Raw genomic sequence first — 15,490 nt, forward strand, 5'->3', positions numbered from 1 at the left:
ATGAGCTAAATATTTGTGTTCTGAGGCTAAATTCTATTTGAGTAAAAATTGGTCAAGAGCTTGATGGAGACATAGAGCTAAAATGCAGCCCTTGATAAATTAATTCCAATAAGATAAAATCTCGGTGTGAACAACAGAAAATATCTATTTTAAATATGATTTTTTACAGGTTCATAAGTCCCATTTGAAATGGCAACTGGACAGTTGTTATGAGTCTGTGAAAACTACTGAAAAGATTTTGTATTTGAAGAACATGACCCAATTAGAAGATGTAAGAAAAAGGATATCTGATGGCAGTATTGATATATAAAGGTTACCTATGGTGACAAAAATAACTTTCTAAAGAGGAAGAATTTTTTGAAATAGAAGACAAAAGATCATTCTCAGAGACATGAAATGAGACTTGCAAAAAGATTTAATAAAGCACTGAAGGTGATCAAACAGATAATTTGGCAAGATTGGTATTTTCTGAAGGTAGATCTGAAACAGAATGACATTTCAGTAAAAAGACCACACGCGGCTTTTAGTCATGCTAAAAATAAAAGAGAGGTTGAAAGTAGTCTTTATAAATGCACACTTATAAAGAAGAAAATCAAAACTACTTAGCTGATAAAAAATGGGGATTTAATGTGCGAACACTGTCTGAAGTATGCAGTAAACAGTGTGGTAAAAGAAACAATGTTGAAAGAACATTCATTGATTGATCAATTGATTGATTGCGGTTTTTATATGGAGCTTTAAAACAATTAAATAATTTGATAATAAATGTACAAAGTAAGGTGAACGGTAGAGAATGAGTGTTACGGTTTCAGCTGTTATGCAGCCACTCTTCCACCAGGGGATATTGAAGGGCATACACTCCAGTCTGGCCAAGCTCCTCCTGCTGGCCTGCACCATACCTAGACTCCAGCTCTCTATAAATCTGCCTTGTCAGTTTCAAGATGCTTCTGCATCAAGTCTCCCTTGGCTGCTTGCCCTAGACACTCTTGCCTTGAGGCCTCCCCAGGCCTAAGCTTGCCTTGCCTCGTGGCCTCTGGGTCTTATGACCTCAGTCTTACCTGGCCTTATCGTGTGGCCTCCAGTACTTCTGACCTCAGCCTTTCCTTGCCTTGTGGCCCTTGGGCCTTCTGACCCTTCCCTAGCCTTGTGCCTTTTGGGTCTTCTTGCCTCTTAACCTGTTTTCTAGCTTGTATAGGCCTAGTCTTGCTCTGTGGCATATCTAGGCCACTCCTTGTCCTGCCCCACAGTGCCTTCCTGTATCACTGCCTTCAGGCTTTATGTTCCGTTTTGTTTTGTTCTTGTCTCACCCTGTTCTGTCTTGCCTTAGTCTACTACTGTCTAAGCCTCAGGTCCAGTCTCACCTGCATGCTCTTCCTGTCTAGGCCTCAGTTCTAGTCTTTTTCTTTTTCTTTATAATTTATGCATTTTTCCAATATTTATGACTTACACCGTCACAACACATTCAGATATCCAATACTGTTAGAGTTAATACACAAACCTGAAAAAAGAAAAAGAGTCCATCATTTTAATCAATAATAAAAACCTTAACTATTAGATATCCTTGTCACCATGAAATTAAACAGAAATCCAACTTAAATAAGGAGCTATACTTTAAAGAGAAAAATAATTTTTAAATTAATTGAAAGTGTATGCTTCTCATTCTTATAAGACAACACTTTTAATCACCACTATTCCCCATCATTTTCTTAGCATCTAAGAATGTTTTCAAACTCTCAGGCTCAAAATATACATATCTTGCATTTTCATATCTAACTAAACATTTACATGGATATCTAACCACTAACCGTGCTCCTAGTTGTTCAGCAAGAGCCTTCATCTCTAAAAATTGCTTATGTCTGATTTGCGTCGCTCTTGTAATATCTGGATAAATCCAGATCTGATAGTCTTGAAATTTTACTGTTCTATTTCTAAGAAATAATCATAATATGTTATCCCTATCAGAAGGAAATACAAATTTAACTAGAACTGTACCTTTTTTCTCTATTACCTCTTCAGAAGAAGATTCTAATATATGGGATATATCTAAAGTTGGTGTCTGCTCTTCTAAGAGATTGACTGATTTTATAAAATATATCTTAGAGATAGGAAGATGAGCCTCTGCTGGAATTTTTAACATGTCAGACATGTACTTTTTAAACTGATCTTGCAATAGAGAAAATCTAGGTAATGGGAAATTTATGACCCTTAAATTTAAATATCTTGCCTCATTTTCTAATTTCTCCAAATTTCTATTTTGCATCTTTTCCCCCTGTATTAGATTCACTTGTACTTTTTGCACATCAGACAATTTTTTTTCAATATCTAGCAACTTTTTGTTATGTTTTTCTACCTTCTCTTCATTATTCAAGACACGATGGTTCATCTGCAATGTAATCGTAGTTAAGTTAGATATAGCCTTTTCAAGAGTTACTATTGTTGTCCATTCCGAGTCCAAGGTTATTATAGAGGGCTTCTCTATTTTCTTCATGGGGAATAGGGTGGATGATTCTGGCACTCCATTATCCAACTCACTCGCAGGTGAATTGGGGTTACCTTCTATTTCTCCCTTCAAGGATGGAACTTCCCCCATTACTGGGAATAAATTGGAAATTTCATCCAATAATCCAGTTGGGGTAGCCACCATAGATGACTTTGCCTGTGGCTTATCTTGACTGGGAGGAGATGGAGTTGTCGGAGCTCCCGGACTTAGCGATAATGGCGAAGCAAGCAAGTCTAACCCAGGCTCCTCTGGGTGGCTTGCAGTGCTTCTCTCGGGAGGTACTTTAGAAGCAGTTCTAAGAAATTTCTCAATTCTCTCTTGGGTTGGGGAAGCTGGGGAGGGAATGGCTGCCACCTCCCTCAATTTCCCTTTCTTCTTTGTGTGAGGCATCAGTTACAAATTACAACTTCTAATGAGAAATTTCCAGACACTTTCTCTGATAGCAAGTTGGATACTGTTTAAAATGGAGAGAAGTAAAATATTTCAATAAACAATTTATTACTTCCTGGAGAAGTGGAGACAAGGAGTGGAGAGTCAGGCAAAGTCAGACAAAGCCGTGCGCCCCTTAGGCATACGCGGCTTCGGCGACACATGACAACGTCGACTGTGTGCCGTGGGCGGGCCGATTATATAGGCCCCAAGTGATGACGTTGAAAGAGGAAATATTTAATCCCGGTGGGGCAAAATTCAATTCCTCACCCTCACCGGCACAGCAAAACAGATTGCAGGTAAAACTCAGTTCTGGCGTCTCACACTCCCACGGGCTATTCTCCTTCCTTCTCCTCAACTGCGCACCGTGGATGGGCCGATTATATAGGCCCCAAGTGATGACATCGAAAGAGGAAATATTCAATCCCGGTGGGCAAAATTCAATTCCTCACCCTCACCAGCACAGCAAAACAGATTGTAGGTAATAGTTCTGGCGTCTCACACTCCCATGGGCTGTTCTCCTTCCTTCTCCTCCCTCATTTCTAGTCTTATCTGTATACTGTTCATGTCTAAGCCTGAGTTCCAACCTTACCTGCATGCTGTTCCTTTCTAAGTGTTATTATTTGTGATAATTGTTGGTGGATCCTTGGGCCGGTGGCAGATGACCACGCCCATGGGGGAAGATCCCGAGAGGGACCACCGGTCAGGCTCAGAGTTGGGAGACAGACACACACTAGTTCTTTTATTAAACTGTTTTGGAGAACCACCAGAGGTGGCAGTGGTGAGTTGGAAGAGCCCGGCTGGGCTGTAGTCCCTCAGGCACTGGAACAGTGATCCCAGGATGGCTGAGCTGTAGAGAAACTGAGATAGTGAGTAGGCAGAGTACGCAGAGTTCAGGAACAGAACCGTGATAGTAACACTCACACAATAGTCCCTTGGAACAGCCCAGGAGCTGGAATGAAGTAGGCCCTCGAGGAGCGAGTATCTGGTTCCAGGAAAAGCTCTGAGAGAGAGATGGTAACTCACTGGTATTGTAGGCAGCGGTGACTTCCTGGCAGAAGTTATATTCGGTAGCAGGTCCGGGAACGTGATACCCTCGAGGAGCGAGTACCGGTTCCAGACTGCGACCTGGAAAACAAGAGAGAGAGCGAGGCCCCCAGGGAGCGGGTACCCCTGGTAAAGTCCGAGGAGGCAGAGTAGCAAGGTAAGCGGAGAGCGAATCCCATCCGCAGCTTTACCTGGAGGCAGCTAGATAGGAAACCCTTTGCTAACTTGAATAGCTAGCAAAACAAGAGACCTTAAATATCTGGCGATGATGACGTCATCTCAGGGGGATGCCCCTGAGGTTCGCGCCACAGCTGGTACTTGAGTCGGGGCCGTGCTGCGTGCGCGCCCTTAGGCCTCAGGAGAACATGACGGAAGGTAGCGTCTAGCCGGTCTGGGGACGCCGGAGAAGGTCGGCAAAATGACGCCGTGGCAGCCAAACTTCCATCAACCAAAGAAGGAATCGCCAAAGAGAAGGTGGGCGGAATGAAGACGTTGGGCAGTGAAGGTCGCAACACTAAGCCTCAGTTCCAACCTTACCTGCATGCTGTTCCTGTCTAAGCCTGAGTTCCAACCTTACTTCCATACTGTTCCTGTCTAAGCCTGAGTTCCAACCTTACCTGCCTGCTGTTCCTGTCTAAGCCTGAGTTCCAACCTTACCTGCATGCTGTTCCTGTCTAAGCCTCAGTTCTCGTCTTATCCGTATATTGTTCATGTCAAAAATAAAATACAGGTATCATTGTCTCATTATACATAGGTATTTAAATAATATTGGAAACTATGATTCATACTGAATATTGCTACAGGAAATAAAACAAACTAAATAGATTTTTAATAATCCAATATTATTTTACTTAAAGATAATTATCAATTGATACCCGGTTTGCTATGTAATTTTAGCAGTAAACAATCTGTATCAAATAGAGCTATTTTTAAAGGTTATATCTAAAGAAAAAGAAAGTATAGCACCCTATTTCTTTCATTTTACATCAACCTTCTTAGCCACTATTACTCCCTATTAGTTTCTTAGCCTCCAGAAAGATTTTTAAATCTGCTGGATCAAAATACACATATGTAACATCATTTCGTCTTAGCAGGCTTTTGCATGGGTATCGCAGTACCATTTGAGCACCAATCTGCTTGGCTAATTGTCTCAATTCAAAAAATTCCTTCCTTCTTCGTTGAGTTATTTTAGCAATGTCCGGAGAGATCCAAATTTGATAGTTGTGGAATTTTACAGATCTATTACGTAAAAATAACTTTAGAACTGTGTCTCTATCCAATGGAAACACAAATCTTACTAGTACAGTTCCACTTTTTTCCACAGAGTCATCACTAGTTAATTCTAAGATCTCAGACACATTTAGTGGAGATGTTTGCCTTTCATTCAATTTATTGAAGCGGTGGTATAGCTTCTGTTGGTATTTTTAGAATTTCGTTCAGATATACACATATATTCAGTGGCTTTGCTGTGACACTGAAATTACATTGTAACTTAGCTGGATTAGTCATATCTGGCTAAGTTACTTAATCGTCCAGCGCTGAATATTGGATGCTACAATTCTACAATCAGTAACTCTTACAGTGTGTGCAAAAATGACTCTTACACACTGTGTAGGAAATCCCAAACAGCACAGAGCCAGCAAAACTCCCAAGGCATAGAGTATAGAGAATCACAAATATCACTCTGAAAATTGGGTAAACATGTGTAAACATGTGTAAATGTACTTTATTCATGTAAGCAAGCTTTTGAAAATTGCTATAGTATAGGCTATTGAATTTTCAATAGGTATTATCTGTGTTAAGTGCATTACATCTAGATAAATGGCTTTTGAAAATTTCTATGCTAATATGTTACATTTACATGCGTATCTCCTTTGAAAATTCACCTACCAAGGTATAGAATATGGGGAATTGAAAACAGAACTGTTGAGAGTCGGGGGTGTTTAGTGTGCCCTTGGGCCTCAGCCCAGACCCAGACCTTCAGGGCCGGGCTGAGGGTTGACGGCATGCTCCCGCATTGCTGAACACGGTCTTACCCTCTGCCAGGCCTGCAAGCTCCCAGCGCCAACAACATGATGTTGGTAGGGGAACGGTCCTCCGACTGTTCCGAGCCCTTTCGGACCTGCCGCTTGATCGGCATAGGAGCAGCAGGCCTGGCCTGAGGTTGAGGGCAGACGGAGGCCTTGACACATAGACAGGACTATGATTGATGCGACGGCATCTTAGACAAGACTGGATTGATGCGACGGCATCACACGCATGACGAGGAACTTGATCCACACAAGACAAGACATAGGCAGGAGGACATCGGCACTGTCTCTCAGGGCGCCCTACTCAGCCCACCTGCGGGACTGAGTTGTGGACCACCCTGTCCCAGGAGAGCGAAACACGTGCAGGTCAGGTCCAGGCAAAGAGGAACTCCAATGACGAAGCCGGTGTCATCCAAAGCTGCCTCTCTGGCTGGCGGCAACAGTGACTCCGGAGCACAGGGACCGATCCTATCGGCAGACTGCACCAATCCCAGGCACACATCATCTGAGAACCGCAGCTCTGCAGGAATGGAAGGCTCAGGAGCACCCGACGAAGATGCAGAGAAGAACATCCTGGACAGGAAGACACATCAGGACTTGGGAGATCATGGCGGAACATCAGGATATGGTCAGGGACTTCAGGCAAGACATCAAGACACGAAGACGTAGTATAAAGGCAGACGAGACGAGGAGCTCCACGAAGAGCAGAAGACCTTACAAGGCTCTGGCAGGCAGGAGCCTCCAGAGGAAAGTCACCTCAATGCAAGGCCAAGGCAGACTGAAGTTGAAGTCCTTTTATAGGGCTGCAGACCGGCGACTCCCTGGGAGAAGTTTGGCAGGCCCACACCTAGCTGGCCCTATAACTACGGAGAAGTGCTGTGGGACGGCCCCTAGGGAAGGGCGTGGCTCAAACCAGGTAGTCCATGCAAGCACAAGCAGCCTCAGGCAGGCCCCACGGACATTGAGGCCTCCCAGGCCCTGGAGCAAATCCCAGACAGTTCACAGGTGAGACCCTGGCTTGAAGCGGCCTCCAGGAAGAGGTAAGGAGCCTCCCGTAGCCCCGCTACAGGAGGGTTCATAACAAGAACAAAAGCATCAAAAGCTTCAAGGTGTAGTGTTGAGAATTGTAAACAACACAAAGACATCAAAACCCTGAAATAAACATGAGAGAGAAAAATAGAACCAAAAGTAGTTGTATAAACATTTCAAGGTAATAAAGAAAGCACCAACAGTGGCATGAATATCCCCAAAGAAGGAGAAAAATGGCAAAATGGAACCTGAAATGCTAGGTTATCTCCAAGGCACTATGAGAAAGACAGGAGTAGGTGAAGCAGGGATAGTGGCAAGCTTAGTCAGCAGGACTTCAAACAGAGAAGAGGTGAGGTAGGAGAAGAGACCTGCAATTTTTTTTCCACATTTATATTTTAAGGACAACACACTCCAGGATAACCAAGAAGCAGGGTGGGATAAATAGATCCAGAAAAGAGATGAGGTGGAGGAGAATATTGTATTTTTCTTCTTTTTACACAGTTTTTATTTTGGAGGCAAAATAGTCCAGTATAATAAAAGAAAGAAGAAGGATAAGAGAACTAGGCTGGGATCAAAGCAGAAAACAACATGGAGGTATCAGAACTCTAAAAGCGGTACATCAGTGACATAGCAACTAGGCAGAGTAGTGGCAAAACCGCCAGGGTGGTTTCAGGGGCATGGTAGCTAGGCAAAGTCGCAGCAAGACCCAAAGTGGTACATCAGAAGTATGACAGCTAGGCAGAGAGGCAGCAGGACCCTTAATGTGTAGCATCAGGGTCATGGTAACCCCGCAGAGTGGTAGCAAATTCCTCAAGGTGGTACATCAGAGGCATGGCAGCTAAGCAGAGTAACAGCAAGACCAAGGTATAGCATAAGGAGCATGGTCACAAGACAGATTGGCAGAAAAATCCCCAGGGTGGAATATCAGAAGCATAGCAGCAAAGCAGAGTGACATTAAGACACTCAAGATGATACATCAGAGGCATGGAAGCTAGGCAGAGTAGCAGCAAGACCTGCAAGGAGCTTTCAGTTTTCTTGCCTCTAGCATGGAAATTCTGGAAAGTCCAGCAAAGGCAGATTGATGTTAAAAAAGACCAACTTTTCCATCAACTTTGTCACCAGCCTTGAACAAAGAGGGCTCATGATGTCCCCTGTCATTGAGAAGTCACATTCACTGGGCACACTGGTTGATGGGTAGAAAAGAAAATGTGAGCATCCTAAGCCAGGTCTTGCAGGCTGCAGACTTGTTTGACTAATATGCCAGCAGATCTTAGACTATGTCTTCAATGAGTTCTGTTAAATAGCATGCCATAGAAATTTCTATTGGGTTCTCCTTGACTGGGATGGGGCCAGTTTCTCCCTCGCCAACTACTTTTGCTAAGGCCTGTGTCAGAAGAGATAGCTTTTTGGAGGCAATGTGGCTTTAGTGAGGGAAGAATTGGTAGCTACTCGTACTCATACTACTCTCTGGGTGCCCACTCATTCCTGCACTATATCCCCTCTGTGCCTCTGCTTCTGGTGCTCCTGTTCATGCACCCTAGCTGCCAGTATCTCCCTCATTATTTATTTATTTATTTGTTTGTTTTTCTATACCAATATTCGATTTGAGATATCACACCGGTTTACATACAACAGAATGTCTCAAGGCAAGCCTTTTGGTGACATGATACAGTATAACAGAATAACCGAGAAAAATATACAGAGAAGTTGCTTTACATAATAACTATCTTAACCGAAAACATGTTCTGATTTTAACTTATGTACAAAGGCAGAGCGGGGGTGGTGACAAGGAGCAGGGGATTAATAGTCTGGAGGGAATGCTTTTCTAAAGAGCCAAGTTTTGAGATTCTTTCTGAAGGAAGGCATTGAGGGGTCAGTTCTGAGGGGAGCTGGGAGGTTGTTCCAAATGTGGGGGCCTGCTATTGAAGCAGCGCGTTCTCTTGTGTATGTGAGATAACTGGAACTGGAGGGCAAGACTCCCTTTTACCCATGGATCACAAACTATGGCAAGCATATAAGTATTGCTTTCCATCAGATGTTTCAGTCTTACTTTTACCTGCTACTGCAACATTTCCTCCAGAATATTTACTATGGGATAGGGATGTGCATTCATTTAAAGCAAATGTCCAGTCTGCAACAAATATGCCCTATTAATTTGATTCATTGGTCCTCAAAAACAAATGAATGCATCCCACGAATGAAACATATGTCATTAATTTCATTTGTATCTGTTCCCATAGAAAAGCATTGGCTGCATTGTAAAGAATAGAGCCTGGCTCTCTGAGGCTTAGGCTGATCATATGGGAGTTTCCATAACAACCAGCCCTAATGCCTGTGACTCATGTATGAAGTCAGAGAATAACCAGGATCTGTTGTCAAGGAAAGAGACTGACAAAGTAAGGAATGTGTCAGAGTGAAGCATTTTTCTAAATTAATGAATCACTGCTCTTTCTATTCTTCTTATACTATGTACAGACTGTTTCAACTTGCATTTGAATCTGTCTTCCAATGGAGACACTTGCTGCTTAGCTGTTGAATTGAGCTCTGTGTGTTACACTTAGTGTTCTGAATCAACTCTCTGTATCTTGGTCTGGTTGTACCAGTCAGTGCATCCACAAAGAAAGCAGTCTGTGCCAGTTACAACCATAGGTACAGCCAGCCAATTTGTGGATTAATTTTGTTACTGCATTTACTAGTGTACGGCTGTACTACAGACACACACATATTAGAGCATAACATCATTCTTTGTTTTTGTGTGTGTGTCCCTACAGTGCACTAGTCAGCAGAGCAAAATACTAAAATAGTACTGTAGTCCATACTGTGTGTTGTTCAGCATTATACACAGAGTGATCAATATAGTCAGTGTCAGACATATATCCACTTCATTGAAAATAATACAGATTAAAACATTTATTTTATTTATTTATAGTTTTTTATGTACCGATGAACGTTGGGAACATCTCATCGGTTCACATTAAACGAAATTCAGCAACATCTTTTGTCCATCATTTAAATACCAGTAAGCAGACACTGCATCTAATAAAATCCCATCATGTCAGGCAAAGGTAATAGAGGCCTTGAAGAGCCCACAGTTGGTAGGTGCTTTTTTTTTTTTTTTTTTTTTTTTACAAGACAACAATGAGTCCCGCAATTAAAATAAAGAGGGATGTTTTTCCAATACATCAGCAGATGAGGCACACATGTCAAACTGCAAGGCATTGAAATTTGGGGAGGATATGCCAGCACCATCTGTGTCTCTGCCAGACTCTGTTGTGTCAGAAGAGAGGGAAAGTACAGGCAGTGCCACTAACAGCCACAAGGTTCCAGAGCCTTTGGAAGAAGAAGTGTAAGTGGTAAAACCTAAAGCATGAACAGTGCAATCTATCAGTACAGCAGAGGCCACAAAAGCAGTTATGTTCTTCTCGTCCTCTGAATCAGAGTTTGAAAATAATCTTTCTTTAAAGGATTTCCTGAAGTAGAGTTGGGAGAAGCATTAGCTGAAGATTCAGTATTAGGAGGATTAGTCAGTACCTTGTTAGCCTCCACTTCACTGACAGAGGAAAGAGGGGAAATAGCTGATGTTGGTGAGGGAGAGCCGGCCTCACTGACAGTGCAGGAAGAGAGGATGAGTGAATCCTCTGCCCCAGTTTCTCAGGTTCCATCTGTCTCCACCGCTACTTCAGTGATAGCATCATCCACTCCCAAGGATTCAGACAGAGGTAAGGGACCATGAAAGAAATCTGTGATCTGACAGCCATTTTCAAATGAGGGAGGACCTACGCATTGCGTGTTGTAAATATTGTGCGAAGGATATCAGCCAACAGAGGCAACTGGTCCATTTAAGTAATTCTGGAGTGGAGCATCACCTGAAGAAGCAGGATACCTTCAATACTCACCTGTGGATGGTAGTAGCAGTAGGCAGGGGTCTCCTTCTGCAAGCTAGAGGATACTATTTGAAAAGGGAGTGAGTGCTCCTCAAGCTGCTTCCAAGCCTTCAGCTCCTTCTACCAGTCAGGTAGCAGGCCAGCAGGAGCAGTTCCCAGCTATACCTAAGAAGTGACAGCCTACAATGGAGGAAATGGAGTGGTGTTCGGTGGCACTGTTCAGAGAAAGAGGTAGGCATCATCCAAAGTGGCAACTAGGATTATTGATGAGATGATCGTTTAAATGATCAGCCCCTGAAGGTAACAGAGAATGTGGGTCTCAGGCATTTCTTGCAAGGTCAGGGCTCTTGTTGGTTTCAGTTTGATTCAATTTCCTTTCACCCCCTGCCATTGAAACAGAGATCAATGTTGGAGTTGCATCAGAAGTGTAGTATCAGGCTTTTTGGTTAAGGGTAGTAACCACTGCATCAAGCAAGTTACCCCATGCTTATTTGTTTTCCCAGACTGTATAATACAATCTCCTTGTTGGTTGTTGTCTGAATCCAATTCCTCTTTTCCTTTTTTCCCCCTGCCATTGAAGCAGCGAGCAATGGAGTTGCATCAACAGTATGAAGGCTTATTTGTTAAGGGTATTATCCACCTCACCAGCAAGTTACCCCCATGCCTCTTATAATGTTCCCCTCCCCCTTGCCTTTAGGGATCCACAGTGTTTATCCCATACCCTTTTGAAATCTTTCACCATTTTTGTCTTCACCACCTCCTCTGGAAGGGCATTCCAGGTGTCCACCACCCTCTCCATGAAGAACTATTTCCTGACATTGATTCTGAGTCATCCTCCCTGGAGTTTCATTTCATGACCCCTAGTTCTATTGGTTTCTTTCCAGTGGAAAAGTTTTGTTGTTGATCGTGCATCGTTAAAACCTTTCAAGTTTCTGAAGGTCTGAATCATATCTCCTCTGCTCCTCCTCTCCTCCAGGGTATACATACTTAGATCATGATCCTCTCCTCATAAGTCATTTGATGGAGACCTCCCGCCCTTCTCTGGACCACCTCCATCCTGTCTCTGTCCTTTTTAAGATATGGTCTCCAGAACTGAACATAGTACTCCAAGTGAGGCCTCACCAAGGACATGTACAAGGGGATTATCACTTCCTTTTTCTTACTAGATATTCTTCTCTCTATGCAGCCCAGCATTCTTCTAGCTTTAGCTTTGACCTTGTCACATTGCTTTGCCATCTTTAGATCGCTAGACACTATCACCCCAAGGTCTATCTCCTGTTCCATGCACAGCAGTACTCAATCCCCATCTCATACAGTTTTCGGATTACCGCATCCCAGATGTATGACTCTACACTTCTTGACATTAAATCCCAGTTGCAATATCTTCAACCACTCTTCAAGCTTTCTTAAATCACGTCTCATTCTCTCCACTCCTTCCAGCATATCTACTCTGTTGCAGATCTTAGAATCATCCGTAAATAGTCAAACTTTACCATCTATCCCTTCCGCAATGTCGCTCACAAAGACGTTGAACAGAACTAGTCCCAACACCAATCTCTGCAGCACTCCACTTAACACCGTTCTCTCTTCAGAGTAAATTCCATTTACCATCACCCACTGTCTTCTATCTGTCAACCAGTTTGTAATCCATGCCACCACCTTGGCCCTCACTCCCAAGCTTCTCATTTTGTTCATGAGTCTTCGATGCAGAACAGTATCAAAGGCTTTACCAAAATCCAAGTAAATCACATTGAGTACTCTTCCCTGATCCAATTCTCTAGTCACCTGATATGCTCTCCTCCTCCAGAGGGGAGGAGTTAGCAATCTATTATCGCTTACCCCGCCAGGAGGGCGGAGTTAGCAATCTTGTTCTGCTTTTCTCTTGAAAGGAGGAGGAGTTAGCAATCTGGCATGATCTGCTCCTCCAGAAGGGAGGAGTTAGCTATCTATAGTGCTTACCCTGCTAGGAGGGCGGAGTTAGTAATCTGTTAGCGAACTGCTGTTAGATGCTCCTGTAAGGAAGGAGGTAGCAATCTGTTATGGGTCAACTCCCCAGGGAAGAGGAGTTGGAAATCTGTTCAATGGTACTCTTCTAAGGAGAGGTGCTAACAATAGGTATATTGTATTTCGCTACAGAGATAGCAATCTATCATGCCTTGCTACGGAGTAGTAATCTGTTATATATAGGCTGCTGGCAAGTCCCATAGAAAGAGTAGCTATCTATATAATACTTCCATAAGCAGTGTTAGTAGTCTGTAGTGGTTGACTCCCACAGAGTGATAGTAGTGTAAGGAATGACCACGTAGAGGAAATGGTGAATCCCTGGGCCGATGGCAGATGATAGTGCCCCAGGAGGAGATTCTGAGAGGAACCACTGGCTAGGCTAGAATATGAGATAAACACAAATAGTTCTTTATTAGGCTGGAAGCTGGACTACCAGAGGTGGCAGTAGTGAGTCAATGTGTTCGGCAGGGCTGAAGTCCTTCTGATACTGGAATATAATCTCTGGGTCACTGAGCTGTAGAGAGAGACTAGAAGTAGTGAGTAGATAGGGTATACTGGATACAAGATGGTACACTCACAATAGTAGATGTCTGCAATGGTCTCTATGCCACAGAGAGTATTCAGTATATTTAGGAACAGGAGCCGTAGGCGAGCACTGGTTCCTACCAACAGTCTGTAATAAGAACTCACAATAGCTGTATATGGAATGGCTTCTAGAGTAGAAGAGAGTCTGTAAAGGATTCTAGGAACATGGGCCCTCGTGGAGCGAGTACCGGTTCCTATCTGCAATCTTGTCAATGTAACTCTCGATCTCCGTACCTGCGATAACGTCTTGGATGGAAGGGAGTCTTCAGAGCTATAGGAATGTAGGCCCTCGTGGAGTGAGTACTGATTCCTATCTACAATAGAACTCACTGTGTTCACGTCTGCGATCGCTTCCAGGCAATGAGGAGTTTTCTGAGTATTCATGGACATAGGCCCTCGAGGAGCGAATACCGGATCCTGTCTTGGCAATCTGAAATCAAGAAGAGAGAGTGGAGCCCCCATGGAGCGGGTACTCCTGGTAAGTTTGAAAAGGCCGAGCAATGGGGAAGGATTCCCCTCGCTGACTCGGATCGTTGTTGCAAGTATCGTGGACTGCCGAAGCAAGTCCTGTTGGAGTTCCTTGCTAACTCGTTAGAGGTTAGCAAACAAAGACCTTTTAAAGTGGAAATGGATGATGTCACTACGGGGGGACGCCCCCGAGGTTTGCGCCCTTGCTGGTACAAAGTCTGGAGCACGCGCGCCCTTACGTCATCAGGAACATGGCGGATCCGTAGCATTAAGCAAGCCCGGGGACACCGAGACCAAGAGGCAGGGAGAAGCCACGGGTGCATCTGTCCGTCAGAGCTGAAGGGAGTCACTCCCAAGGTAGAGAGGGTAGAGCGAGGGGCGAGAAGAGGCACAAACGCAACATCACCCAATCAAAGAAATCAATCAGATTCACCTGACAGGACCTTCCCCTGCTGAATCCATGTTGTCTTGGATCGAGCAACCCACCAGATTGTAGGTAGTTCACTATCCTTTCTTTCAGCAGAGTTTCCATTAATTTTCCCACCACCGAGATGAGGCTAACCAGCCTGTAATTTCCAGCATCCTCTTTGCCCCCACTCTTGTGAACCGGGACCACCACCACTCTTCTCCAGTCACTCAGCACCAGGGATCCCATTTCCAGGGATCTATTGAACAGGTCACTCAGCAGACCCATCAGCACATCTCTGAGCTCCTTCAGTATCCTAGGATGAACATCTTCAGGCCCCATGGCTTTGTCCACTTTCAGTAGTATTAATAGTAAGAAAGTCAATAGGAAGACAAGGAATGTGGCCAGATATAAGCGAATAGAAGACTTCGAATAAGAAAACCTGAGTACATCTAAGAGGAAACAGCAGAGACAGAAGGCTATTTGGGCTGAAACAGAAGTAGATATATGAGAGAATGGAAGATTTATGTGTCATTCACAAAAGGATAGAACCACCCAACAAATGAAATTCATCAAGGTATTTTCCCAGTGTGAGATAAAATGAATTTAACCCTGGTGAATACAGGAAAGAGCAACAATCCTGTTACTAAAATTTGGTAAGCACTAAATCCAGCAAAGTAGAAGATGTGGATTGGTTTCCAAAGTTGCAATTATAAGTGTAAGAAGAGAACAAGCATAAACCATTTCAAGGAAACTAAATGAGGAAAAAAAAATAACAGAATCAGATGGTTGACAGTATGAAAAGCCACTCAAGAGCTAAAAGAAGAATATAATATTGGCAAGAGGTCCTAATGATTAAAAAAGATAAACCTGAACAGTTTCAATAGTGTGAGAAGGTTTGAACTCAGTTTAGAAAGAATGAATAGCATCTGTGAGGAATAGAAAACCCAGTGTTTGTTGATATACTGCATGTTCCAGAATTTTAGAACGGAAAGGGTGAAGGGGAGTACCTTATGTTCATGCTATTTTCACAATGCATCTCAATTAACCAGCCTGTAGCAACAAGGAATTTGCTAGAATTCCACAGGAAAAATGCATATGAATAAAA

Source organism: Rhinatrema bivittatum, chromosome 9 (assembly GCF_901001135.1).
Source record: "Rhinatrema bivittatum chromosome 9, aRhiBiv1.1, whole genome shotgun sequence".
Classification (NCBI taxonomy): Eukaryota; Metazoa; Chordata; class Amphibia; order Gymnophiona; family Rhinatrematidae; genus Rhinatrema; species Rhinatrema bivittatum.